The sequence below is a fragment of the Clupea harengus genome, chromosome 24 (genome assembly GCF_900700415.2).
Source record: "Clupea harengus chromosome 24, Ch_v2.0.2, whole genome shotgun sequence".
NCBI lineage: Eukaryota > Metazoa > Chordata > Actinopteri > Clupeiformes > Clupeidae > Clupea > Clupea harengus.
Genome location: NC_045175.1, coordinates 3,034,923 through 3,061,709, shown reverse-complemented (window position 1 = coordinate 3,061,709; position 26,787 = coordinate 3,034,923). Strand labels below are relative to the sequence as shown.

General features: G+C 40.6%; 2 long non-coding RNA genes across 2 annotated transcripts; both read right to left on the bottom strand.

Annotated features, from left to right (window-relative positions):
* Nucleotides 1-4,584: 4,584 nt before the first annotated feature.
* Nucleotides 4,585-8,143, bottom strand: LOC122128736. Its single transcript, XR_006151590.1, has 3 exons — nt 7,976-8,143; nt 5,237-5,327; nt 4,585-5,017 (listed from the first exon to the last, which is right to left on the bottom strand). It is a non-coding gene; the product is annotated as an uncharacterized LOC122128736 (long non-coding RNA).
* Nucleotides 8,144-15,751: 7,608 nt separating this feature from the next.
* Nucleotides 15,752-18,141, bottom strand: LOC122128737. Its single transcript, XR_006151591.1, has 3 exons — nt 17,184-18,141; nt 16,799-16,884; nt 15,752-15,838 (listed from the first exon to the last, which is right to left on the bottom strand). It is a non-coding gene; the product is annotated as an uncharacterized LOC122128737 (long non-coding RNA).
* Between the last annotated feature and the right edge of the window lie 8,646 nt (nt 18,142-26,787).

Sequence of the window (26,787 nt, the reverse complement as noted above, 5' to 3'; positions counted from 1 at the left end):
ATCGCTCTAGGTCTGGGGCTCCATGCAAGATATCCCCTTGTGCGGTATCGGTGATCATCCGAAAGGTGCAGAATAACCCCAGAACTACACAGGGGGAGCTTGTGAATGATCTCAAGGCAGCTGGGACCACAGTCACCAAGAAAACCATTGGCAACACACTACGCCTATGTAATGGTTTAAAGTACTGCAGCACTCGCAAGGTCCCCCTGCTCAAGGAAGCACATGTACAGGGCCGTCTGAAGTTTGCCAATGAACACTTGAATGATTCTAAGGAGGATTGGGAGACAGGATGTGGTCAGATGAGACCAAAATCAGGCTCTTTGGCATCAACTCGACTTGCCGCGTTTGGAGGGGGAAGAATGCTGAATATGACCCCAAAAACACCATCCCCACCATCAAGCATGGAGGTGGAAACATTATGCTTTGGGGCTGTTTCTCTGCCAAGGGTACAGGATGACTCCACTGCATCAAGGGGACTATGGATGGGGCCATGTAACGTGGAATATTGGGCTTGAACCTCATTCCCTCCCATTGAAAACGCAACCTTAAGAATTTGGAGAGGATCTGAGATGTGTGTAAACCTGGTGACCAACTACAAGAAAAGTCTGACGTCTGTGCTTGCCAACAAGGGTTATTCCACCATGGGGCGCTGTTGGCTCTGGGGGGCAGGTCCTCCCCAGACCTTCAGTGCTCAGGTGGGCTATCTCCCGGGCCTTTCTGTGCGGAGTTTGCATGTTCTCCCCGTGTTCACAAGGGGTTTCCTCCACTAAAAACCCTAACAGAAAAAAACATGCAAAAGAACAGAACACTCTTTGTCGGCCCCTGACCAAGACAGACGGTTCATCTCACCTGGTCCCCGGGCGCTTAAAAAAAAGCTGCCCACTGCGAGGGCTAAATACCACCATGCCTGCGACTACAGTGCAGATGAGTTTGACTTCAATAGTCAGTTCTCCGATGCGCTGCATGCTGGTGAGAAACGGATGCAGAAGGAGATTGCTGAACTGTAAGTCCAGCTTGCCTCCTTGAAAGCACCGGGTGAGAACCCCAAGGGTTTTCCAAAGAAGACAAAGGCCAACAACATGATACAAATATTCTTGTATTTATTTGTATTATGATTATTTAAATCCGAGGATGTCTGTAGAATTGATGTGAACGCAATCACCAATGATTTCTCACAAATTCAGCCCTTAAGAAAAATCTGGTTGATTTACAACTGCTATTTAGCGTTCTTAAATTCTGGGCTAAGTTAGGAACGAAACCCAGACGAGAAAACTTTCATGAATGCCAGATTTTGTTCTGCGTTCGAGAATGAGGACCAATATTATTAAAATGTATGATTGAAATTCGATGTTTTAAACACATAACAGTCAGATCATGAAAACAATATCTCATCATGTTCGAACTTTACAGCGTCATCAAGTTGAGGCGCCCAGTTAAGGTTTACTCTGTGGCCATATTAGCGGAAAAATTGAAGTTTCTTAAGCGAAGGAATGACAGCACTGGTAATGTCATACTACCGAAAACTATTCAAATTCAGCGTAAATACAACCCTGATTATATTAAATTTGGTTTTGTGAATGGAGGTGACGATGTTGAGCCCAGGGCGCAGTATGACGATTGCGTTTTAAAGCTGTCAAATGAGGCCCTCCGCTCAAACCTTCAAATCTGAATCGACATTGGAGATGGGACATCCAGCACTCACATACAGAACCAGGTCCTGGATGAAAGGTAGCCCGTTCCTTTTAAAACAAGTTAGACGAGTCGACGAACATCAGTAACGCTGCATTACAGCTGTTTTTTGTGCGTTATCATTGGAGAGGTATTCTACAAGAGATTCTGTGGAGAGCTACCAACTCGAACCACTGCCCAGAAATGCTTGGTTTCAAAACTCTTTTGGATAATAAATCCCTTTTGGCCTAAAATGCTCTGTGCGGTTTTATGTTGTTTTCTGGTGCACAATACAATTTTGATGTGCAATATCTAGAGTTAGATTTTCTTGTATTAATTTCTAGGCTCCCACCGGGAGCGTGCCTATGTTCCCACAGCCCAATCAGCCCTATGTTCCCACATTTCTAAGAGCTTTTTCAAAATGAGGTCTTATGTTCCCACATTTGTAATATTCATTACAAAATTAGGGCCTATGTTCCTACAGTTCATCTTACCCTAACCTAACCCTAACCTATAACCCTAACCCGCGGGCGGGTCCGCGATTTTTTTCAAAATGGCGATCGACTGTATAATTGTGGAGGAATTGATCATTTACTTTAGGCATGCATTTGTTGGTGTTTTTGTCATGAAAACGGCTGGGGCCTAACAGGAAATGTGGGACCATAGGGTTTAATTTTCAGAAAAATCTAGAAATGTGGGAACATAGGACTGTGGGAACATCGGGACTCATTTTTCAAAATAAATCTGGGAACATAGATCTGTGGGAACATAGGGCATAATTTTCTAAATTGTCAGTGAAAAAAAAAAATCCTTAGAAATGTGGGAACATAGGGCTGACCCCCTCCCACCTGTAGCAGATGCTGATGTTGCTTTTTGTGACACATAACAATCGCTTATTAATTAGAATGGAATATAGATTAGCTAAAAAAAGCGGGGTGTCTGTTGGGCCCCACCCTGTTACAAATACGAATAGGTGGGCCTTGGAGTAGAAAAGGTTGAGAACCCCTTATCTATATACAGCTAAGCTCCAAAATGTAATGTTTTGGCAGCTTTTCAGTTTGGAAAGTTGGCTGACTGACGCCTCGCAAATCACTTCAACCATTATTGCTGGTTACAATAACTGTTATCGGATAGTACAGTGTCTATTTCTCGGTAACTTTTGAAAAATCTAAGCGAGAAAACGGCCAAAATTTTTACATTTACATACAAAACACGGTCGACAGCGGAGTTTGGACCGCCATCTTTGTTTAAACTTTCCAGTTGGCCGGAGGGAGCTGGCGCACAGATATATGGGTAAAAGGCTGGCAGATTTCCGATGTTCCGTCAAGTGGTTAACGTGGTAGGCTAGGCTTTACTTTAGACAAAGGCTGTGTGACGTATTCCATTCGAGACAACACTAATCAGTGACGGAACGCACTAAACATGTAAGTTCGTATGGCACACTACGCCTGTATTGCAGTGTACTTCGTAAAGTACTCGATATGAGACACAGCCTTTGTCTAAAGTAAAGCCTAGCCTACCAACATACACCATTCGCCCAAGGTAAACATGTTACCATATTTTCTCTTAAAGTAACAGTATGTAGCAATTGTACTTCAGGGTTAGGGTTAGGATTAGCAATTTTACCTTAAAATAACAGTTTAAAAAATTGGGGCGCAACAATGACGTTTAATATGGAGAATGACCTCTGCCAGGGTCCGTAGGCATATTACTGCACTATGTAGGTTTCTGGAAGCCACTCAGGTACTACTCTCTGCCGGACTAGTAAGTAACTGCCGTCTTGCTTTGTCTTGTGTTGCACTTGCTTGATTTTTGACTGTGTTAGGAAAGTTGTTGACTCACTAGTTTGTCATAGTGTCAAGGTAATCAAATCAAAACAGGTTTTGCTAGGTTTAGCCGCTAGCATCTCATTAGCAATTCCTCCTTTGTGCTGCTTTAATGAAACTCCATTCTTCAAAGTAAATATGAAAGCATAATCAATGTAGCCTTTGTTAAATAACCACCATCTGCCCAAAGCAAATACGTTAGTGTAGCCTAGCCTATATTAGCTTAAAACCCATAGTTGGTCTAAAGTAAACATGTTAGCCGAGCCTAGCTTCAGGTGGAAATATATTTATACATACATTATATGCCTAACTAACTAATTAATGAATTAAGTCATACAGTATCTGTGATTGAAATCTAGACAAAACAGTGTATGCATAAGACTTATTACACATGCAAATTCATAAAAACAAACTATAAAACATATAAAATATACTGAGACACTCAGCAGGGAAATCTGCTAATCTTGTCATGAGATATTACAGTCACACATTCCTTTCAATCAGTGTGTGCTTGTGCGTGTACAAATGTAGTATCATGCAATATAGGCTACCTTTAGGAAGAGAGAGAATGCGATAATGTACATTGTTCTACCCATAATATGTTTTATGTGTTTTGGTAACTTAAGTTGAATTGTTTGTATGTTCACGTCATTTAATGTGTTTGATACCAGTGTCAACGGTGAATAGGACTTTTATTTTGACGCCCACCAGATCGGGAAGCAATGAAAGTTTGGAACACACAAACATCGTTCACATAGCAACACACTGTAAAAAAAAAAAAAAAAACGTAAAATTTACGGTGAAATACTGGCAGCTGTGGTTGCCAGAAATTCACCGTAAAAAATACGGTTGCCAAAAAGCATACCGTAATGTCCTATACATTGTCACCGTATTTTTTACGGTGAATTTCTGGCAACCACAGCTGCCAGTATTTCACCGTAAAAAGTATGGTTGCCAAAAAGCATACCGTAATGTCTTATACATTGTCACCGTATGTTTTACGGTAATTTGCTTTAAAAATAACAGCCATAATATAAATCTGTTTACGGTAATTTGCTTTAAAAATAACAGCTATAATATTAATCTGTTTACGGTAATTTGCTTTAAAAATAACATAATATAAACTTGTTTACGGTAATTTGCTTTAAAATTAACAGCTATAACAAACCTGTTTAAGGTAAACCAATTTTAAAACTACAGATAAACACAGCACAACGGTATGATATATCACAGTATATTTTATTGTAAATGTGTTTTGTTACATGCTTTACTATCAAACAAAGTTACATAAACAAACAAAGAACGAGCACAGAAAAATCCGTGTAGCTAGACTGAAAGAATGTGTGGGGGAAACTTCCGTATGGCAGACCGTTGTGTGGCAAAAGCTCTGACGATCTGTATGTGTGGCAAAAACGGTCTGTATGTGTGTGTAGTGGCTAAAGTTCCCTTCGTGTCATCAGTTCGCGCACTTGTCTTTTCTTCAAACTGTTAGTTCGTTCGTTAGCTCCTGATCCCAGGAGAAACTGCAACGGTAGAAAGGTCAGGGGTTTGAGAGTATATTGTAATGGTACAATCTAGTCTTATATAAAAGACACTTGCAGGACATTATTCTAATCCCATGATGTCAGTGTTAATCTGTTTAAAAAATAATAATAATAATAATAATTTGTACAGCTTTCATCGAAATATGAACAAGGTCAAAGACAGAGCCAGCTATTGGATATACCCAATGTTGACCTTACCTTGGATTTTTTTATTTTGCTCATTCGTTGAGTTCGCGCACCTGTCTTTTCTTCAACCTGTTTGTTCGTTAGCTCCTGATCCCAGGAGAAACTGCAAGGGTAGAAAGGTCAGGGGTTTGAGAGTACATTCTAATGGTACAATCTAGTCTTATATAAAAGACACTTGCTCTGTAGGACATTATTCTAATCCCTTGATGTCAGTGTTAATCTGTTTTTTTTTTTTTTTTAATCTATAATTTGTACAGCTTTCATCGAAAATATGAACAAGGTCAAAGACAGAGCTAGATATTGGATATACCCAATGCTAGCTTAAAGGGCTATAAGTGACACAATCTGAGGCTAATCTGCCATTCTGATGTAGTACAGTTAATGCATAATATGGTATTTCGGCAAAATAGTTGACAGGGATTGAAGTATTCCGGCACCGTGCCGGATTTCCGGCGTGCGGAGTTTGGCTGCGAAAAAAAATATTTTATATATATATATATATATATATATAAAAAAAAAACATGTCTCGATATCATCACCATCACTTTCGAGTTTATGAGTTCGTCTGCCAATGAAATGAAAGCAGCACAACTCTCCCGCTCTCAAAATAACATTATTAGCCAATCAGAAGTAGATTGAGGCGGGTCTTGGGAAAATGTGCTTCAAACGCCGACTTTTCTCTATCGCTCTGCCTAGCGTAGATGCCCGAGTAGAGACATCACACCAAAGGAGAGTAAGATGGAAAGTAAGTTCATGAAAATAAATGGCGTTGGGCATGGATACAAGAGATGGGAAGGGAAGGACAGTAAGCCTTTTGGTAGCTGGCGTAAGAAGTTAAGAGAAGCAGGTGCTTGGTTCTGCACTTTGTGCTGGAGAAAGCTAATATATGCAACTAGCTCTCCAACACACAACGCCTTTACCGGGAGCAACATCCACAACTGATGTACCGGCATCAATAACTGACCGTGTGTGTGACGTGTGTAAACTGTCAATATCCAATCAGCATGCCGCTATTTTAAAACACGGCATAACACCAGAGTTTAAAAGAGGTATTTCGGAAAAGCAAAAAAAAAACCCGCATGTTTTCCTTAAATGTCGACGAAGCCACCAACAAGTACATGGACAAAGTCCTGTTTTGTATTTATTTACCAACATTAAAGATACCAGTTCTTGTAACATTTTAATGTTTTGTTTGTTATTTGTTTTATTGATATATTTTCTAATAACAAAGTAATTATGGAAATGTTGCAATATAAAACTACATTATTATCTACAGTTCACTGTTGCACTTCAACAGTTTAAAAAGTAAATCGCTGTCCTTTTTCATATATCCTCAATGAAATGGTTGCAAATCAAATCTTCTTCTTCCACTGACATACCCTTATAACATGTCACCTTGTGATTGTAGGTCATCTTGTAACCTTTCAAGGACAAGCTTAGCAGCAAAACTTAATATCAAAAGAAATTGTGAATGCTACATGTGTTAGTACCATATTGTAGTGAGGTGGAGTACTATTGCTGACCTTTCTTGGGATTGCAGTTTCAAAAGTCCCACCATTATCTGCAATCATTCATTTCTAAATATTTTTTTTTTTGACCCTGCGAATGTGTCCATGCCACGGGACACGACCCCCCCCCCAACACACAAAAAAGTTCAGGTTTAGGATTTTTTTTTTGCTTCAAACCCTGAGTTGAATATAAATCAACATGTACCTACCACAATGTTCTAACATTAGATCAAGGATGGCTTCCTCACAGCTAACATCCATTTAACTTACGTTAGCTCCCATCATCGGACTGAGCTAGCTACACTGGATAGACCTGATGCTAGCTTAGCAGCACATGTCAGTTAAAGATGAGTTTACCACACTGTTTTAACTTTACATCACATTTCACCTTTCGTTTAGCTAACATTACAAGGACAAACAAGCTAGCTAGTTAACATTCGTACATTAGTATTTTAATCTATAATTTGTACAGCTTTCATCAAAATATGAACAAGGTCAAAAAGTGACAAAAGCTGAGGCTAATCTGCCATTCGACATAAATATCACCAAATAAACTCTGATATAGTACAGTTAATGCATAATATGGTATTTCGGCAAAATAGTTGAATATAAATCAATATGTACCACAATGTTCTAACATTAGATCAAGGATGGCTTCCTCACAGCTAACATCCATTTAACTTACGTTAGCTACCATCATCGGACGGAGCTAGCTACATTGGATAGACCTGATGCTAGCTTAGCAGCACATGTCAGTTAAAGATGAGTTTACCACAATGTTTTAACTTTACATCACATTTCACCTTTCTTTTAGCTAACATTACCTACAATCAAAGGACAAACAAGCTGTACATTAGTTTTTTAATCTATAATTTGTACAGCTTTCATCGAAATATGAACAAGGTCAAAGACAGAACTAGATATTGGATATACCCAATGCTAGCTTCAAGGGCTATAAGTGACAAAATCTGAGGCCAATCTGCCATTCGACATAAATATCACCAAATAAACTCTGATATAGTACAGTTAATGCATAATATGGTATTTCAGCAAAATAGTTGATATAAATCAATATGTAACATTAGATCAAGGATGGCTTCCTCAGTTAACATCCATCGGATGGAGCTAGCTACATACATTGGATAGACCTGATGCTAGCTTAGCAGCACATGTCAAAGATGAGTTTACCACAATGTTTTAACTTTACATCACATTTCACCTTTCGTACATTAGTTGACCTTACCTTGGATTTTTTTTCGGTGAGTTTGCGCACTTTTCTGTTTCTTGCCTTTTCTTCAACCTGTTCATTCCTTAGCTCGTTCAGTTGTTGTTAACCACCAAACACTTCATACTTCACCCAAAAGTGACTCGTGCAGCCATAACTAACCCAGCAAGACTACAGTGGCACTCAAAATACAACGAAGTAAAAATGCGTTAAGTCAAAGTTGAAGTTGCAGTCAAAGTCGAAGTTCAAAGCAGTAGTGTAAATCAATGACAGCTTGGCTCAGCAAAAACAGGTAGCGCAGGTACTCAGAGAGTGGCAAGTAAAATTGTTGCTGCAGTGTATAATGAAAAGTTCGACGGTGTTCTGACCAATGACAGTCTGTCGAATCCCACATACACCAATCATCATTAAACGGCCAATATTTAATCCAATCATATAATACATCTCTAATGTGTAAGGATGAGCACAAATGACTTTAAATACAAGGTCACGGACATTTCCTCATAATTACGATGATGACTGAGTTGCCAACAATTTGGTTCGTGGGCGATTTATGGGTTTTCTGGCTTGAGAGCAATTCTCGGGCTCAAGGTGACCCGAACTTATCTTTGCCTGCCAATGTGGAGTGGCTAGGACAGAGAGATATGCGGTAGGGCCAACTGATCCCCTTGTTGGAGTCCCAGAAAAGACTTCGGGTCGCACCACAGGTCCTCCTCATTCATGTTGGAGGAAATGACCTGGGGTTCACCAAGGGCTCAGACCTCATCCACAGGGTCAAGTATGACCTTGCGTTGGTGGTGGCTCTGTTCCCTGGTGCCCAGGTTGTATTTTCCAACATTTGCAAGCGGAGGGTTTGGATGAGGGGGACTTGTGACGCCCCGGGGCGCCTCAACCAGGCGAGGAGTCATGTTAATAAGGCGGTGGACTCCTACCTTCGGGATATGGGCATGAGCTTCGTGAGGCACACCAACCTCCGTCACTCTATGCCTGTTTTCCGGAGGGACGGGGTTCACCTTAACCCTCTGGGCAACTCCCTGCTCATGGCCAATATAATTGACGTTGTCAAATTGGTCCTCTGAGCCACACAACGGCCCTTTTAAGGGCCACCCCAATAACCAGATACACAGCCTATACGGCTGTGTGTGTGTGTGTGTGTGTGTGTGTAGGTGGCTAGCGTAACGGTTTTCGCAAGCTAGCCAGCTAACGGTTTTCGCAAGCTAGCCAGCTAACGGTTTCGCTAGCTGGTTAGCTCGTGTAGCTTCCGTTAGCTAAACTAACTAACAAAACAAAACGATAACAACCTTCAATCACAGTGTGACTTGGTGTTATTTGCCGCTACACAGACGTGGACATTACTTGACTACAACGGGTGCAATGGGTATTAATACTACGGTTTACCATTGTAAAGGTACCTGAGGTAAATAGCCAGGGCACCGCTGCGCGCCTAAAAATGTTGGATGACATTCGCTATGGTTGATCAATAATAATAATAACAATACTAATAATAATAATAATCATTCAATCTTATATAGCGCTTCTCTAAATACCCGAAGTCGCTTTACAAAGTCCAGAGTCCAGTAGTCATTCATACACAGTCATACCGGTGGTGGTAAGCTACATCAGTAGCCACAGCTACCCTGAGGCAGACTGACAGATAAACGTAGATGTGGTGAGGCAGACGTATTAACAGTAGGAAACTCGTAAGTCTGATTAAATTATTCATTTTTTTGCGTGAGGGTACAGTACATTTCTTTTGGTAAAGTGTTTTGTAGCTAGCCTACTGTCATTAGCGACTGTGCCCCCGAAACTCATCAGTTGACTGGCCGCATTAACGTGATCAGGTCCTCTTTTTTTAATATATTTTACATAGGCATATATTCAACAGCTACGCCCTTGAACTCCGCGAGCAGAGGTTAACGAATGAGGAGTCGATACGTCAAAACGCGACAGACAAAATGGCGCCTATGACGGGCCCTAGTAGACATGAGCACCCTAGCAGGTATGAAACCCACACTAGCACTGTTAATTCCGGTATGATACTATAATTTAGGCTAACCAATTACCTCATTTCCCCCAAAACCCATCGATTGTGTGTGTTTGTGATGTGTAACATATATCCTTTCTCAGTCATTCAAGTCATTTACGTGTATTTACCGCTAGCGATTGCATTGACACAAGTGTAATTCAATTGCTAGCTAGTTAGCTAGGTAAATTAGCTCGCGTAAGATACTGCTTGAGCTAACCAGCCCAAACACTGAATAGCTAGCTAGGTAAATTAGCTCGCCTAAGATACTGTAATTTAAGATAACCAATTACCTCATCCCCCCCAAAACCCATTGATTGTGTGCGTTTGTGATGTGTAACATTTATCTTTTATCAGTCATTCAAGTTATTTATGTTTATTTACCGCTTGCGATTACACCTACACAACTGTAATTCAATTGTTAGCTAGCTACCTATTACCTAATTATCACACATCGATTACGTGTGTTTGTGATGTGTAACATATATCCTTAATCAGTCATTCAAGTTATTAACATGTATTTACCGCTAGCGAATACACCAACACAAGTGTAATTCAATCGCTATTAATGTTAACGTGACACAACATTAAAAGTCAGGCATCGACATGATTCCTAAAGAATAAATCAAAGGTCCTTGTCCGTTTATGTTCAGGACATGTGACAAGTTTTATCCAACCAGAGACCGGAGTAAAGTGACGACTTCCGGTTTCAATACTGATCCTTTAGGAAATACGTTATCTCTGCCGACAGCTACTCGTTTCATCTTTGCAAAAGATACAGAGGAGTGAAAGTCACTCGTGAATTAAACTAAATACTGTCTTAGTTTCGGGAAAAACAGAATATTGGCACAGATCAAACAGTCTTGGAATTGAAGTTTGTGCGCCCCTCTGAAATAGATGACATGTAAATGATGTTAAACAGTTCATCAAAGATGCTATTTATTCATTCATTCATCCATTTGACATGGGCAATGAACATTACTGTAAATGTACCATAATATGTAAATGTTTGTAACTGTATCTCATTAAATATAATTCCTAAAGAAGACCCAAACCTTAAAAATTTACAAAAATAACGAATAGTTATTAGCGGTAGCTATCGTAAGCGACTACGTGCCAGCTAGACACTGCACTGTATTTACCTCAGGAACATCGACGGTAACTACATACTATCGCCAATAGTAGAGATATGTCACATACGGTGATAATTGACATTTTATGAAAATCACGGAAGTATGTACGTAGCTATCGTAAGCGACTACGTGCCAGCTAGACACTGCACTGTATTTACCTCAGGAACGTCGACGGTAACTTAAACTACATACTGTCCCAGATAGCAGGGAGAGATTGGCCCAACGTTGTCACAGACGTTGGCGTTACGTCACATGCCAACAATGGGCCAACGTAATTTTGGCTAATGAGAGTGGGGTTTTGGTTGGCTTATAACCAATTGCCAACTTTAGCTTAGTTTTTGTTAAACCAAAGCTATTTGGGCTTTCTATGATCTTACAGAAGTCCACCCGATGTCTATTCAATGTCATAATTCAAGTCCATCCTATGTCTATTTCGATGTCACAGGATAAGGTATTACAATGTCCCATCATCCAAAGACGATCATACTTAATTTCATTCCCATCGAAGGAAAATGACAATTGAGCCGAAGTACGTAGGAGGGTGTCCTGGACCAGCTTGCCGCCACATTTAACCCAGATAGCAGAGAGTGGTTGGCCCAATGTTGTCACAGACGTTGGCATTACCTCGCATGCCAACAATGGGCCAACTTAATTTTGGCCGTCGGGTACACATTGGGCCAACGTCGGCTAATAGTGAGAGTGGGGTTTTGTTGGCTTATAACCAATTGCCAACGTTGGCGTATAACCGATTTGACATTGTTGGTTGAGCTGCTGACGTTGGTTCAATGTTGGCCCAAGGTTGGAATTCCAACTCTGACGTTGCCAACCATTGACAACGTTGGGCCAACCTCTCCCTGCTATCTGGGAATGCATCCAAATAGGTTGGGGAAGATCTCTGACAGCTTGTAATACTGTCGCAGCTCTGCGGGCTCATCAGCAGTTACCTACAGGTAACAATAATTTATTGAAGACTACAAGAAACAAAGCAAACGAACAAACAAATAAATAAATGATTCTTGGCTAGTCCGCATCAGAGCCGTCTTCCATGCTGCTGCTGTCACTGGACACCGGATCATCACCTGGCATAAAGAAGATGATCATTAGACCTACAGATTGGTAGACATTCGGCTGCAGGTAATGTTTGGCGATATAGGGTTAGAATCTGCGAATATTCATTTCAGTGGCTTGCATGATTTGTGTTGCCAGGAGCTGCGCGTAATTGTATAACCGGGTCATATTTTGAGGTTGTTTTATGTCTTCTAAGTTGTAATGGGACATGTCTCCTTCAAAAGCAGGAAAACTACATTGACATCATGTTGTCGTTCCTGGGTTGGTTTGTAGTGAATTCTGGGTAATTAGACAGGAGTGAGAACGCGATGCATCGGAGAAGGTGGATGGTGTGAGGCAGAGTTGGTGGTTCTTCGTTAATATTGCTTGTAAGTGGGACATTTATCTTAAAATACGGTAATAACAATGAAATACTATATATATTTAATTTATATGAATGGATGAGTACATTTGGGTAAGAATGTTTGTAGATCCTGACCACATGTGAATTAGCCAGGTCGCTCTGTCATTCGTAGGTGTCGCTAAATTTAAGTTCACATTTGTAAAATGCAATCCTGTTTTGGCTTATGGAGTGAATAGTGTGAGGTGTTGTAGTTAATGTAGAAGTTAATGTATTTTGCTAGGAAATTTTGTTGCATACAGGCTTTATTAAAGTGAATTGTGTCATGTTTCACCTAGCGGATTTAGCCATACTGGTATCCTGTGAGCACAAGTGTTGAGGATAGAGATGTGTGCGTGTTAAGAGCATGTACGTGTTAGTATTATTTCTTTTGAACATACTGGTGTATATTTTGGTTTTATTGTACTCGTCAAGTGTATTTTTTATTCAAAAAAGAATAACCAGTGACCCGAGTCATTTATCACAAGTACGTAATGTACTGCAGCACCTGCATGTCATGACTCATTTTGTCTTAATTTTCTTTAAAGCTGAAGGATCATGAAGGCTGTGCTTTCCTCCTTGCGGTCTCACTGCTCTCCTCTTCCTCCCTCCACTCCTGTCCCCACTGTACTTCAGCCAGTTTTTTTGCCACCTCACAGTCACTGACCGTCACGTTTTGTACAGCCGACGCACCTAAAACAGGTAACAGCTTTATTTAACTCTTGGCAATGCAGTACAGCAATTCATGGATACCATGTGACGTCACTACGTTTAAGCGCCGCCATATTTGTGTCCGAAAGTCTAGCTGAGAGGCGGTCACAACATAGACAATAGTCGGTCACAACCCACAGAAAGTAAAAAATTCCCTGCATATGTTGTGCTGATGGATGCGACAATAGTCGCAAAATTAACCCAAAGAAACTATTTCATTGTATACCAAAAGATTTAGCGGAATAAATGGTTGGCTGCAAATAAGACAACTGGCAGCCAACATCTAATTTCAGATTGTGCAGTCAACACTTTGTATCTTCCTGCACCAATATCCATGGACATGTTGATTTTGTGTTCAGAGCCTGGGAATGACTGACATGTTAAGTGAAATGCAGCACGTTGATACAATCGTGAATAATTGCTGTGTCTTATCAGAGCTAAACTCTCCTGAGCAAGCTAGAGTGCTAATAGCTAGCGAGCTGTTTAGCCCTTTACTAAAGGCTTTAGCTATACCTAGCTAGCCCACATTGGCACTCTTAACCACCACTAAAATAAATTGGTTGATAATCGCTGTTTGAATTACTAAGATGTCCTGTGATGACATACACATTGTTTTTCTCCAGATGCCATTTCTTGGTGTTGTTCACCCATCCTGCAACTGCATATTGATATGCATCTGTAATCTTGAAAGCCTTCAGGCTATCTCCGGTGTATGGGGATGGATTGCAGGAAAAGACAGTTGGGGCAGATGTTAAGGGACAAAATAAAGTTGAAGGTAATAAATATGGATCGCGGCCAATAATCAATGTTTTTTCTAAATATCGCTGTCTTTCTGTCTCATTTAGATGTGCTATGTTCGTAGTCATGACTGTTCGCTAGCTAACTATGATAGCTAACTAACTAACCACTAGAATTAGAAAATACTACACTTAAAAAGTGTAAATTTGAAGAACCTATCGATAAAAAACAATACTAGTATTACAATTATTAATATTATTGTTATTATATTATTATATATGACTACCTAGCTACTATTGGGTACAAAAATCTTATAATACAACGGGAATAATGGTTGAGTCGGGCACAAAGATGACGGCAGGCTTCACCGAAGTGACGTCTTTGGTACCCATGAATACAAAGATCATTAGATGCACACTCACAAGATATGTCAGGAATTAATTGATTTGGTTACACACCTCTTACGGTGGGTGTCCACGGCACACGTTATCGTGCTGCTTTCATTGGGATAGAATGGAAGCGATTTGCTGCCTACTGAGGAAAAAATCGTCTTTGCTGCCTGCTTAAAGTTGGGCATTTTTTTACTTTATGCAAATTAGAGCGATTTGCTGCCTGCTGAGAGCCAATCAGTTCGGCGTGTGTGTGATTTGGAAGCCAACGTAACTCATAGGGGCGGGAGTAATCAAAAATATTGAAACAAGATGGCAGAGTCTCGGGACTCTGTTACTGGGAAATATTTTATGTAAATAAAGGTTATCTACACGACTTTGTATATGTCTAATCGACTCGGTTTGTTGTTTATATGCTACACGAATGCTGTGAGGTCAAACAGAATATTGTAGGTCTTAACTGAAGCTCTCGACTATTACTGTTAGCTTGCTGCAAACACTTTAACCGAAAACGCATGCGGTTTTTCCCCCCTCTCCCCAGCCAATAGAATTGTTTAGCAAAATTGTCCATCATGATGTGGCGCATCATTCGCCTAATGACATCCTCGGGGTTGGTACCACCAAGGGTTGTGAGGTATGCAGTCTACAGATAAGAAAATAAAAAAATAACTGTTCATTTGAATCAGAGCCTAGCTAATTTATTTATAGGGATTATAGTTATAGATTGTTGATAGTTATGACCATACCAGCGCTTTCTTTTGAGACTTTTCATTAAGTATTTCCTCGACTCTTTCGAGGTCCTCAGCAACCTGCGCCTTCAGCTCCTCCAGTGCCCGTGTAATGGTGCCCAGAAGATCACGGTCTGTAGGATGGAGATAGTCACAACACTTAGTCTACACCAGGGCTGTCAAACTCACGGCTGCCCTGTGACCGACTTCCCTCGGTCACTGAGTAACACATCAAAGTCAGATTTAGTTTGGTCGTAGTGAAATTACAAATGGTTTGTACCTGTGTCATTCGGACACATATGGGGGGTTGGTGGAGCAGTGGCTGTGACGGCGGTGTTTTTTTTGCAGAGATTCTGTAGAACAAATAAAAACATAAAAAGGCATAAACTACTGCACAATGTTGGAGTTGTTGGAGAGGCTGTTATCTAGCCTGACTGTCTTTGTTATCAGCTGTCTGAGATCAAAGAATAAAAGCTTTTGTATACCTCTGTTTGGACAGGTGCATACCTGACTGCTCCTTAAGTTTCATAGAAGGCCTGTAATAGAAACATAACTTTAAGATACAGTGGACTTGAATTGTTTTGTTGATAGTTTATATAATGTTTACTGCCCAGTTCTTACATTATCTCTCTTTTTCCTCCCTCATCCTCAGAGGTGAGGGAGTTTTTCCTCATTGCCTTTGGAAGTTTCCTTCTGGCTGCTTCGTAAGTATCTGCATTTTAAGAGACTTCATAAGTAAGTAACCTTGTTGTTTGGCAATGGTGGGAAATCCAGTGCAAGAAATTATTAAAGAATGAAAGACATTTTTAAAATGAATACATGAATTACGCTAGTTGTAAAATACTGGCAAGACAAAGGGAAAGATTATTGAATGTGTTAAGAAAAAGCAGTGTTCCCAGGCTGAAAGTAAATAATCAGATTAAATCCGTTTGTATGCACATTGTAATGTTATCTATTATTTTTGCCTGTCAAGATCAGCTTATTTCATATTTCACTTAAAAGTCAATCCGTCTCACCATATGTCTTCAGGACCTTCACAAAGAATTCCCCCCAAGTCTCATCTGGCTGCTCCATGGTTAAAACTGCCGCCTTTGCCTTTTCTCCTCTTTTGTATGGCGGCCAAAATGCAACGTATGTGGCGATTGTGTCTTGACGGTAACTACATACTATCGCCAATAGCAGAGTTATGTCACATATGGTGATAATTGACATTTTACGAAAATCACGGATTGTATTGTAAAATGATGTCTAAAAACGTACCTTAAAGTAGCATAACGGATCAATTGCTAATCGCTAACGATATGCTAGCGGCTAAAACTAACGAAATCTCTTGAAATGTGCTGACTTTGACATTATGACAAACTAGTTAGTAAACAATTGTCTTAACACAGTCAAACATCGAGCTAGTGCAACACAAGACAAAGCAAGACGGCAAATAAGCTACTTACTAGTTCGGCAGACAGTAGAAACCGGGCGGCTTCAGGCAAACCAGCAGTAATATGCCTACGGACCCTGGTATGGCAATGGCACGGAGGCGATTCTCCACATTAAAAGTCATTGTAGCGCCCCAATTTTTTTAAAGCTGTTATTTTAAGCTAAAACTGCTTATCCTAACCCTAATCCTGAAGTACAATTACTGCATAATGCCACTTTAAAGGAGTGCGCTGCCAACCTGTGTCTCCTTCTGCGGTAGGCTCTGCTCCGGCGCCTGTCCCCTTCCATCCGAGACGTCTCTTCTTCCATCCACTCCTGCAGTAGCTGAAGGACAGTTAATAAATTGCTCGCCATTGTAGTTTTTTAAAACAAAAGTGTAACTTAGTAGTTGACTTTAAAACAAAAGTGTAACTTAACCTAACTTACCTTACCATAACTTAAATTAGCTTAGGTTTAATTTAAGAATTTAATTTGACTTTAAGTTTAACTTCTCTAAAATTTTACTTCCCTTAGTTTAACTTCGATAAACAGTGAACACAAGCGCAGGATGCAATTGACTACAGTCTGACAGAGCGCGCCAGTAGGGGTATTTGATTGTGTGTATAACATTCTTCACTACTCACCTTCCACAGCAGTAGCTATACAGAATGACCTTCTTGAGGCGAGGCAGTCTACTGCGGAACTGTTCGCTATTGGTTGCTGTGGGGGTGCGGGGGCAGTGGGAAGACGCAGGGTCCTGAGCAAGGGCAGAGTGTGCAGCTCCAACGGGGTCCTGATGTGCACAGGGCGGAGGCTACCCGCCGAGATTTCTGTGCAGACACTTACAGAGCGGTTGAGGCCACTGTTACCACGGAGACTGGTGTGTCTGATCTCCTCAGCGACACGCAGGGCCTCATGACTAATGCGCTCCCTAATCTCTGCACCTCCTGCAGGTTATTTACGGACTCCAGCATGCACTCGTTATGATTTTGGCCACTGTTGTTTTTGTTGTCCTGGGGACTGCTGTTGAACAGCTTTGACACAGTCCTGGCCTTGATCTTCCTCACTTTCTTCTGACTGACGGCAGTTGCTTTGGAGACAACAGGTGAAGTGGGTGCCATGGAGACACTGCTGCCGTTGGCAACGCCACCAGGAGCTGCTTTGTGGGGGAGTGGCTCCAGTGGATGGGCATGGTCAAGGCCTGTCTTTTTTCTCCTGCCTCTGGGACGTGGGGCACCAGGTTTTTAAGGAGGATGCTCTCTCGCCTAGCAACAGCTGTGGCAAGGCTGGGTCGCCCTGGACAACTGCAGGCAAGAAAGAGCAGTAGGAGGAGGAGCAGGTGGCTCTGAGGTGCTGCGGCTGCTGTTGTGGGGGTATGGGAGGCAGCACCTCCTGGTGACCAGATGCCACACCGGCCATGAAGGCCTGCATCATGCGGCGCACATGTGAGCTGCAAGGCATCTTGGGATTGAGGTCTGGCGGGGAAACGGGATGAGGATGAAGCAGCTGATGCTGAGACTGCAGAGATGGAGAAGGGAACATGCCATCAAACATGGATGCCGCCTACGACATGTAACACTCACACAACCACCTCCTACCAGATTACAGTACAACTTCCCTTTAGAGCAAAAAGATTTTAATCTTAACTTAACTTAACAAGCAGCCTCACTATAAGTGCATGTGTATGACATGTGTAATCGCCGAGGTGCAGGTCTGGGTCCTGGTGTTTTGATTCCACTTCTGGCGTTCTGTCAGGAGCTGCTGCATCATATTTTTCATCTCCTTGTTTTCATCGTGGAGTTCATCCAGCTGCTTTTTAAGGCTTTGGAAATCCATTATATCTCAAAATGTCCAATTGCCAGAAAGGAATAAAACGCTGAAATAAAACGTCCTGAAATTAAAATACAAAATAATATCAAATTAAGATGTAAATGTAACAAAAATCTAAACTATCTGCTGAAAAGCCAGTGTGTGTGTGTGTCCTGAATGAGAAGTGGCAACAAGTGATGTGAAATAGAATTTTCGCCAAGGGTGACATGAGCGCTACTCTGTCCTCACCATTATGACGTAAACTGGGATCATTTGACGTCTGTTGCTTGAACGGACCATTCTTAGACTTTCAGGTGCAAGAAAAACTAAATATTAAAAAAAAAAAAAAAAAAACGGGTGGAAATGAAAGTCGGCATTTTCAATCAGCTGCTCTTTAAAGCTTTGGAAATCCATTATATCTCAAAATTTCCAATTGCCAGAAAGAAGCTGCATTTCAATTCAGTAATGTGTAAATCAGCTGAAATCATCATCATCATTGTTTATTCAGGGAGAAATTGACTGAGCACAGGGCTCTTTTGCAGCAATGCCCTGATTGAGGCTACATAGTACAGAAGAACAATAAATAAACAAACCATAACAAAACAAAACAGACAAAATAAATTAAAAAAAAACACATTAAACAACTCAGAAATTAAGTATAAAAAATAAATAAATAAAATAACATAAAGTAAAAAAATTAAATCAGAGAATCATTTAAAACAACAGCATTGAGGCACATCCTTATTATCTAAAAGGCTCTTAAATTGGTTGACAGACAAATACTTGGTTAATTTCAACTCCACTTGAATAGTGTTCCATTTATGGGAAGCAAAGAACTTAAAAGCTATTTTACCTATATTAGTTTTTGTAAGGGGGATTTCAAGGGAGATGAGGCTCTGTGACCGTGTATTATGACAGATGGATTTTAATTTTAAAAGTGACATGAGATAATTAGGCAGTTTTCCCACTAAGGCTTTATAAACAAATAAAAGACAGTGTTTTTCCCTCCTGTCTGCTAGAGGGGACCAACCAACATTCTTGTATAAGTTACAGTGGTGGGTCCTGAAAGCGTCTCCTGTAACAAAGCGAATAGCACTATGGTAAACAGAGTCCAGGAGTTTTAAGGTAGAGGGTGCAGCATACATGTAAACAATGTCACCATAGTCAAGAACTGTCAAAATTGAATCATGAATTTAGTCTTAGACTCATTCAGCATCAATTTGAGGGACTTTAGGGAATCCTGTACACAATCAAAAGCATGTTGAAGGTTTGAAACTGCTTGATCTATAGAGGGCGCTGAGGCATACAAAATTGTATCATCGGCATAAAAATGGACTTTGCAATGTTCTAGATGGTCACAGATATTATTAATGTAAAGTGAGAACAATACCGGGCCTAAAATAAAGCCCTGAGGGACACCAGAATTAATTACTAGGGCCTCAGATGTAAGGCCTGCAACATCTATACATTGTGTTCTACCCGTGAAGTAGTTTTTGAACCATCTGAGGGAGACATTATCAAATCCCAGGGAGTTCAGTTTGCCAAAAAGTATCTCATGGTTTACTGTATCAAAAGCTTTCGACAGGTCAATAAATAAAGCGGCACAACATTGTTTCTTGTCTACAGCAGAGGCTATGTCATTTACCACAAGGGTTGTTGCAGTAATGGTACTGTGGCCAGCTCTGAAACCTGATTGAAAGGGGCATAAAATTGAGTTTAAAGATAGAAAAGAGCTAATTTGCTCATTTACAAAGGATTCCAACATTTTGGCTAGGCATGGGAGCTTGGAGATCGGCCTATAATTGTTCATATCATTTGGGTCTCCCCCTTTATGAAGGGGCACCACTAATGCAGATTTCCAGATGCTAGGAATGTAGCCAGAAAAAAGTGATAGATTAAAAATGTGGGTCAGGGGTCTGGCTATAATGGGGGCAGCAAGCTTCAAGAGACGTGGGTCTAACTGGTCTGCACCCACTGAGCTCTTCATACATTTAGAATTACGAAGAGCAGAGAGGACTTCATGCTGTTGTATTGGTCTAAAAGAGAAGGATGTGGTTGGGTCAGTTCCCAGTGACCTGGCATCAACAGTGAAGTTATCTAGCACTCCATCCGGTACATCAGGGAAATTAGAAAGGTCAAACAAAGTGCCGCATTGGATAAAATGATTATTGAAAGCATTACAAACTTCCTTAGGATCATTAATTGCTTTATCTTCCAGCATGATCTGCTGGGGTAGTGTAGGTGGGGAAACCCCTTTAAGAGACTTAACTGTTTTCCAGAATTTTGTTGGATTACTACCACAAGCAGACAAATGATTCACAAAGTATTTGGATTTGGCCATTTTTACCAGATGTGTGCATTTGTTACGAAGGTGTCTAAAAGATTGCCAAACTGCAGCAGAGCCAGTGGATCTTGCTAATGCCCAGGCCTTATTTCTATTAGTAGTGGCCTCACTTATATCATGAGTAAACCAGGGATTAAAACGATTTTTTATCCTACATTTCTTAAAAGGTGCATGTTTGTCAGTGACAGCATGAAAAACCGACAGGAAATGACTCAAGGCAACACCTACGTCCGGAATAAGCTCTATAGAGGTAGGATTGCTGGATAGCAAGTCAAATAAAAATGCCTGATCGTCAAGATTTTTGAGGGACCTTTTATAAACAATTAAAGGGGCAGCACCCTTTCTCCGTCCATCCCTGATGCAGCCCACTGGACAGTGATCACTAAAATCCAAGGGAAACACACAGGTGTGCAGGTAGTGCTGTGGCCTATTAGTAAGAATGAGATCTAACAGAGATGAGTTACTTGGGATTTTCATATTTGGGCGGGTGGATTCAGTAACCAATTGGGTAAGATTTGACTCTAAGCACAGGTCTTGAAATTCATTGGCTACAGGTGAGAACCAATCTAGGTTAAAATCGCCTAATATGACAGTTTCGCAGCTAGACACAGAAGAAAATTTTTCAGAAAGACTCTGTAATGCTTCTGGGACAGCAGAGGGAGGTCGGTAAACACCCACAATGACGATAGGATAGTCACCCAGATTAATATTTACGGCTAACAGCTCAAATTGGCCCGGGAGGGAAGTGGAGATGCGTACAGAACAGTTTAAGTTGTTTTTCACAAACATGGCAACACCACCCCCACGTTTAGCTCTATCAGTTCTAAAAACATTATAACCAACAATTGCAATATCTGAGTCCTTGATATTAGGATTTAACCAAGATTCCGATATGACAGCCACGTCAGGATCAGAGTTGGTAATCCAAATTTTTAAAAAGTCCATTTTTTGGAGCACGCTCCTGGCATTTATGTGTACAACACCCAGACCTTTACGAGCCTTAAACTGAAATAGCGAATCAGACACATTCACAACATTGGAGCAATCGGCACCGACAGACGGACATCCAGCCGCAGCATTGGATATTACATTGTCAACACCGGTTGGCCTAAAAGATAAAGTAGTCTTGTGTAATACATTTGGGCATTGTTGTGGAGCAGGCAAAGGATCAGGGTGGGTTATTCGTTTGTCAGCAAAAGAGTCATTTGGATGTAGCGAGACAGCCAATAGATTGTTCTGGGTTGCTCTCTCACTTACAACCTCAGTGTAATCATTGATGTCAGCGGCATCCCGAAAAACTCCCCAGTCTGTTGTTTGGAGACAGTCCCGTAGAGTAGCATCTGATAGCTGAGGCTGAACATTGACAGGTGTAAGATGCAAGGTACCAGAAGGTCTGTAGTTTCTACGATGAGTTTGACGGCAGCCTCTGTGTATATATCGAGGGCGACGTAGAAGTCCAAGGTTTCTGATTATGTCTATGCAACCAGGAATAGTGGGTTGGTTGAGATTCAGCAGTTCCGAAGTGGAGTATCCCAGCGCCATGCCAGCGCCGTTTACACCCGGTAACCCAGCGTCGTTAACCAGCACGAATGGGACGGCAGGGAGGCTGTCCAGATGATGTCCCTCGGTAGCAACGGGTGAAAAAACCAGCAGAAGAGATACAACAGATCAACAGATGTAAATATGGGTCAGATTAAACTGCAGTAGAGCCCTTAACATTACCTAGGAAGTGTCATTGACGTTGCCGACAGCTGGCCCAGCTGGTATCAGCAGGTAGACCCGTCAGAAGGAGAAACGGTACAAAAAATCACCAGCGTCCCCTCCTCGTTCGAAAAATCGAGTATGAACAGGTCTCAGTCAAGATAATAGGGAACGAGACTAAAGAAAAGCCTTTATAAAGATTTTAAACAACGCCAACGTCCTCTCCTCGATTCAAAATTCAAGTATAAACAAGTCGCTGGAATGATGTTAGGTAGCCGAACTAACAAAAGCCTTAAAAAGTATTTAAACAGAGAAAAACAAACAAAGCAAACAATGGCTAAGTACAGCGATTAAACTTAACTACACTGATAAATACAATAGAAGAACAAACATTTATATTAAATTAAGATTATTGTAAAAAATCAAACAAAAACTATGCCAGACAGAGCGGCGTTAAACTCGCCAGCGTCCCCGTAACCTAGCAACCAAATAAAACGTCCTGAACTTAAAATACAAAATAATATCAAATTAAGATGTAAATGTAAAAAATATCTAAACTATCTAATGAAAAGCGAGTGTGTGTGTGTGCGGCAACAAGTGATGTGAAATAGAATTTTCGCCAAGGGTGACATGAGCACTACTTTATTACCTAGCCTACATCGCCTTTGATGCTCAGATTTTTAACCCCTGAAAAAAAAAATCTTTGTGCGGTCTGAAAAATGTATTGCGCGGCCACTTCGACTGGACTTAGAGGGAACATTGGTTGTAACCATAAACCTGCCGCAGCAAGTCCATCATCAAGCCTTACTTGAACTTTGACCCTTTACCCTTTCAACTTTGACATTGAAAAAGGGTCAGTTAATAGGGGCCAAGTGCATTGTTATAACAATTATTTTTATTATTCTTCTATTCCATCAGTCTAATAATTCCTTATAGTTTTTCCAAAAATGTGTACAACTACCACTAGATTTTCCAGGGAACTCACACATGCCGAGGTGCAGGTCTGGGTCCTGTTGTCTCGATTCCACTTCTGGCGTTCCCTAAGGAGCTGCTGCATCATATTTTTCATCTCCTTGTTTTCAGCGTGGAGTTCAATCAGCTGCTCTTTAAAACTTTGGAAATCCATTATATCTCAAAATTTCCAATTGCCAGAAAGGAATAAAACGCTAAAATAAAACATCCTGAAATTAAAATACAAAATAATATCAAATTAAGATGTAAATGTAAAAATAATATCAAAACTATGTAATGAAAAGTGAGTGTGTGTGTGTGTCCTAACTAAGAAGTTGCAACAAGTGATGTGAAATAGAATTTTCGCCAAGGGTGACATGAGCGCCATTATGATGCATTTCAATTCAGTGTAAATCACCTGAAATAAAACATACAAAAATTAATATCAAATCAAGATGTAAATGTAAAAAAATATCTAAACTATCTGCTGAAAAGCGAGTGTGTGTGTGTGTCCTGAATGAGAAGCGGCAACAAGTGATGTGAAATAGAATTGAGCGCTACTCTGTCCTCACGATTATGATGAAAACTGGGATCCTTTGACATCTGTTGCTTGAACGGACCATGCCGGTTAAGGATATGTATTTCCGCTGGGATTGGTATTAAAACCGGACGTGAGTACTTTACTCTGGTCTCTGGTTGGTTAAAACTTGTCATCTGACCTGAACAGAAAATTACCAGGACCTTTCTTTTATCCATGAGGAACCATGTCGATTGCCTGACTTTTAATGTTGTGTCACGTTGTTGAAGTTCAAGTTTAACATTAATAGCAATTGAATTACACTTGTGTCAGTGTAATCGCTAGCAGTAAATAAACATAAATGTAAATAATGTGTGATTGAGTGAGTGATTGATAAAGGTTGTATGTTACAATGAGTGATTGATAAAGGATGTAGGTTACACATGCACACAGACACACACAATCGATGATTTTTGGTGAAAATTAGGTAATTGGTTAGCTTAAATTACAGTATCTTACGTGAGATAACTACCCACCCAGCTAGCTAGCTATATGGTGTTTGGTTATCTCAAGCTAGCACTCTCACATACACACACACACACACACACAACCGATTGGTTTTTGTACAAATGTGTTAATTGGTTAGCTTAAATAACAGTATCTTACACAAGCTAATTACCTAGCTATGTACTGTACGGTTTTTGGTTAGCCCGCTGTCAAATGGTTGTGGGCAGTGCCTGACGTTACCTGAGGGAAAATAAAACACTATGGTTGTGCGCCTAAACTTTATGAATGACAATTCAACACGGTTCATTCTCGCAAATGCTGTGAAACAGAGGTTGATATCTCCCCATGCAATTGCTTTTCCGCAAGTACGGTGTTCATTTTAGGACATCCTTAGATCTCAGACTCAAGTTTCATTACATTTACATTTTACATTTAGTCATTTAGCAGACGCTTTTGTCCAAAGCGACGTACAAGGGAGAGAATAGTCAAGCTACGAGCAATAGAACCTGGTGTAACAATAAATACTACTTTACATAAGAAATATAACAAATTGAAATAAAAAATCAAAAGAAGTGCAGAAATGTAACTGCTGTAATTGTGTCAGGCGAAACGTCTTCAGTCTCAGAAAAACCTCTGTCATCCTCAAACAAAATGGCGTCATTCTCAGACAGAACTTTGTCAGAAAATAAGTTGTCAGAGCTAGATGAGGGAGCTGTTGACTAGCTTTCTGAATTAGCTAAAGTAGCAGCTTTTACAGTGAATACCGCTGTGGTGTTTCTGTTAACTGGTACAGCAAGAAAACGTACTTTTGATATAATACGATATAGTTGTTTTCTGCAAGCTAGTTCACTCGTGTAAAGTAAACCCATGTTTAGTCCTCCGGTTGCCATGGATACTACAAACAAACTTTGCTGAATGAATGCCTCCACTTGTCGCTAACCTAACTTCGCTAGCTAGTCAAACTTAGCAGAAAGTAGCAGAAGGTCTATGATAGTACACAACATATTTTTCGTTTGAATCGTTTCCTTCATGGTATGCGATTGTGTTGTTTAGTTTGACGTCGTTTTGTCTGAGTCTCATAGATCGAACTGTTACTAATTATGAACATTTAACTAATAGCTCTATACTTACAGAAAATGCCTTCAAAGAGCATACAAGAGCAGACCTGCCAACCTGCACGCATTTTGTGTACCAACCACGCAATTCTTAGTCAAAATACGCAGGTACGAAATGCCAGCTGAAACTACGCAAAAAAAAAACAATCAATACAAACCTATACCGTACATTTATTTAAACTACATCCCTCAGATTGGACAAGATGCTACGACCTTGTGCCTGTGGTTCTGTAACCCTCCCCGACCCGCAATAGTACTCTCACTCACTCAACATCCACTGATAGGCCTACTACACTGCTACTTTATTATCCACCAAGGCGTAATGCATTGCTGAGGTACAATGGGAAGTGGGGGAGTAATAATCAAGCACATAAATGTGACCGTAATGTTAGCATATGAAACGTTAAAACATGTGTTTGGTAACTTAACGATATCAAGGGGTATATCCTTCAGATAAATTTGTATAAAAAGTTAGCCGTAGTAGCTAGCATACGATGTGATTAGCCTGGTTACGAGACGGCTACGGTGTGAATAACTGATGGAGTAGGCTCATTTAGCTGCAGTAACGTTAACTCCAACGCCACGGAGACTGTTCTAACTTTGAATCGCTCTGTTGGGGCAAAGTGACCATTGCAAAGGTGTTTGACTACATACTGCTAACATAGCAAATAATTCCTACTATTGCAGCCAGTCAACCGACCAGCCTTGCAGGTATAAAATAATCATGACGTCAGATGACGATTTTCAGTCTCGTTACCAAAAACAAGACCCAATACAGAGCAACCCTGAGCACTGACATGATAAGCGCTTTGGTGACAAGAAAGGTGAGCATGGCGGCAAAGGGGACTGTGTCACATGGAAGGCTTCAGTGATGCTCTGCTCAAAAAGGCCAAGTCGCCAAGCTATGAGGCAAAGCAGTCAAGAGCAAGTGCCACTGGAAGTAGATAGATAGATACTTTAATAGGAGCTTTATATGTATATATATTCTTTAGAAGTGCTAAATGATGCAACATGTAAAGATCTCTCTTCATTTATGGAATTCTTGTCAAGAAAATATGATTGTATTGTTTTCTTCGCCGCTGATTTATTATGTTGAATAACTGGATGATATGGCGGTGAGTGGGGAATTGACGGTATGCAAAGCCCCTGCCAAACTGAAACTCCCCTGGTACTCAAAAACTTTCTTCAAGACTGGCAGGTCTGCAAGAGAGTCGTTAATAAATACATAAGCAAACTTTTCATATTCATTTTCTAACTGCCGAATTATGATTTAATGGTCTTTGTTATTTCTCGTTTTCAAACTA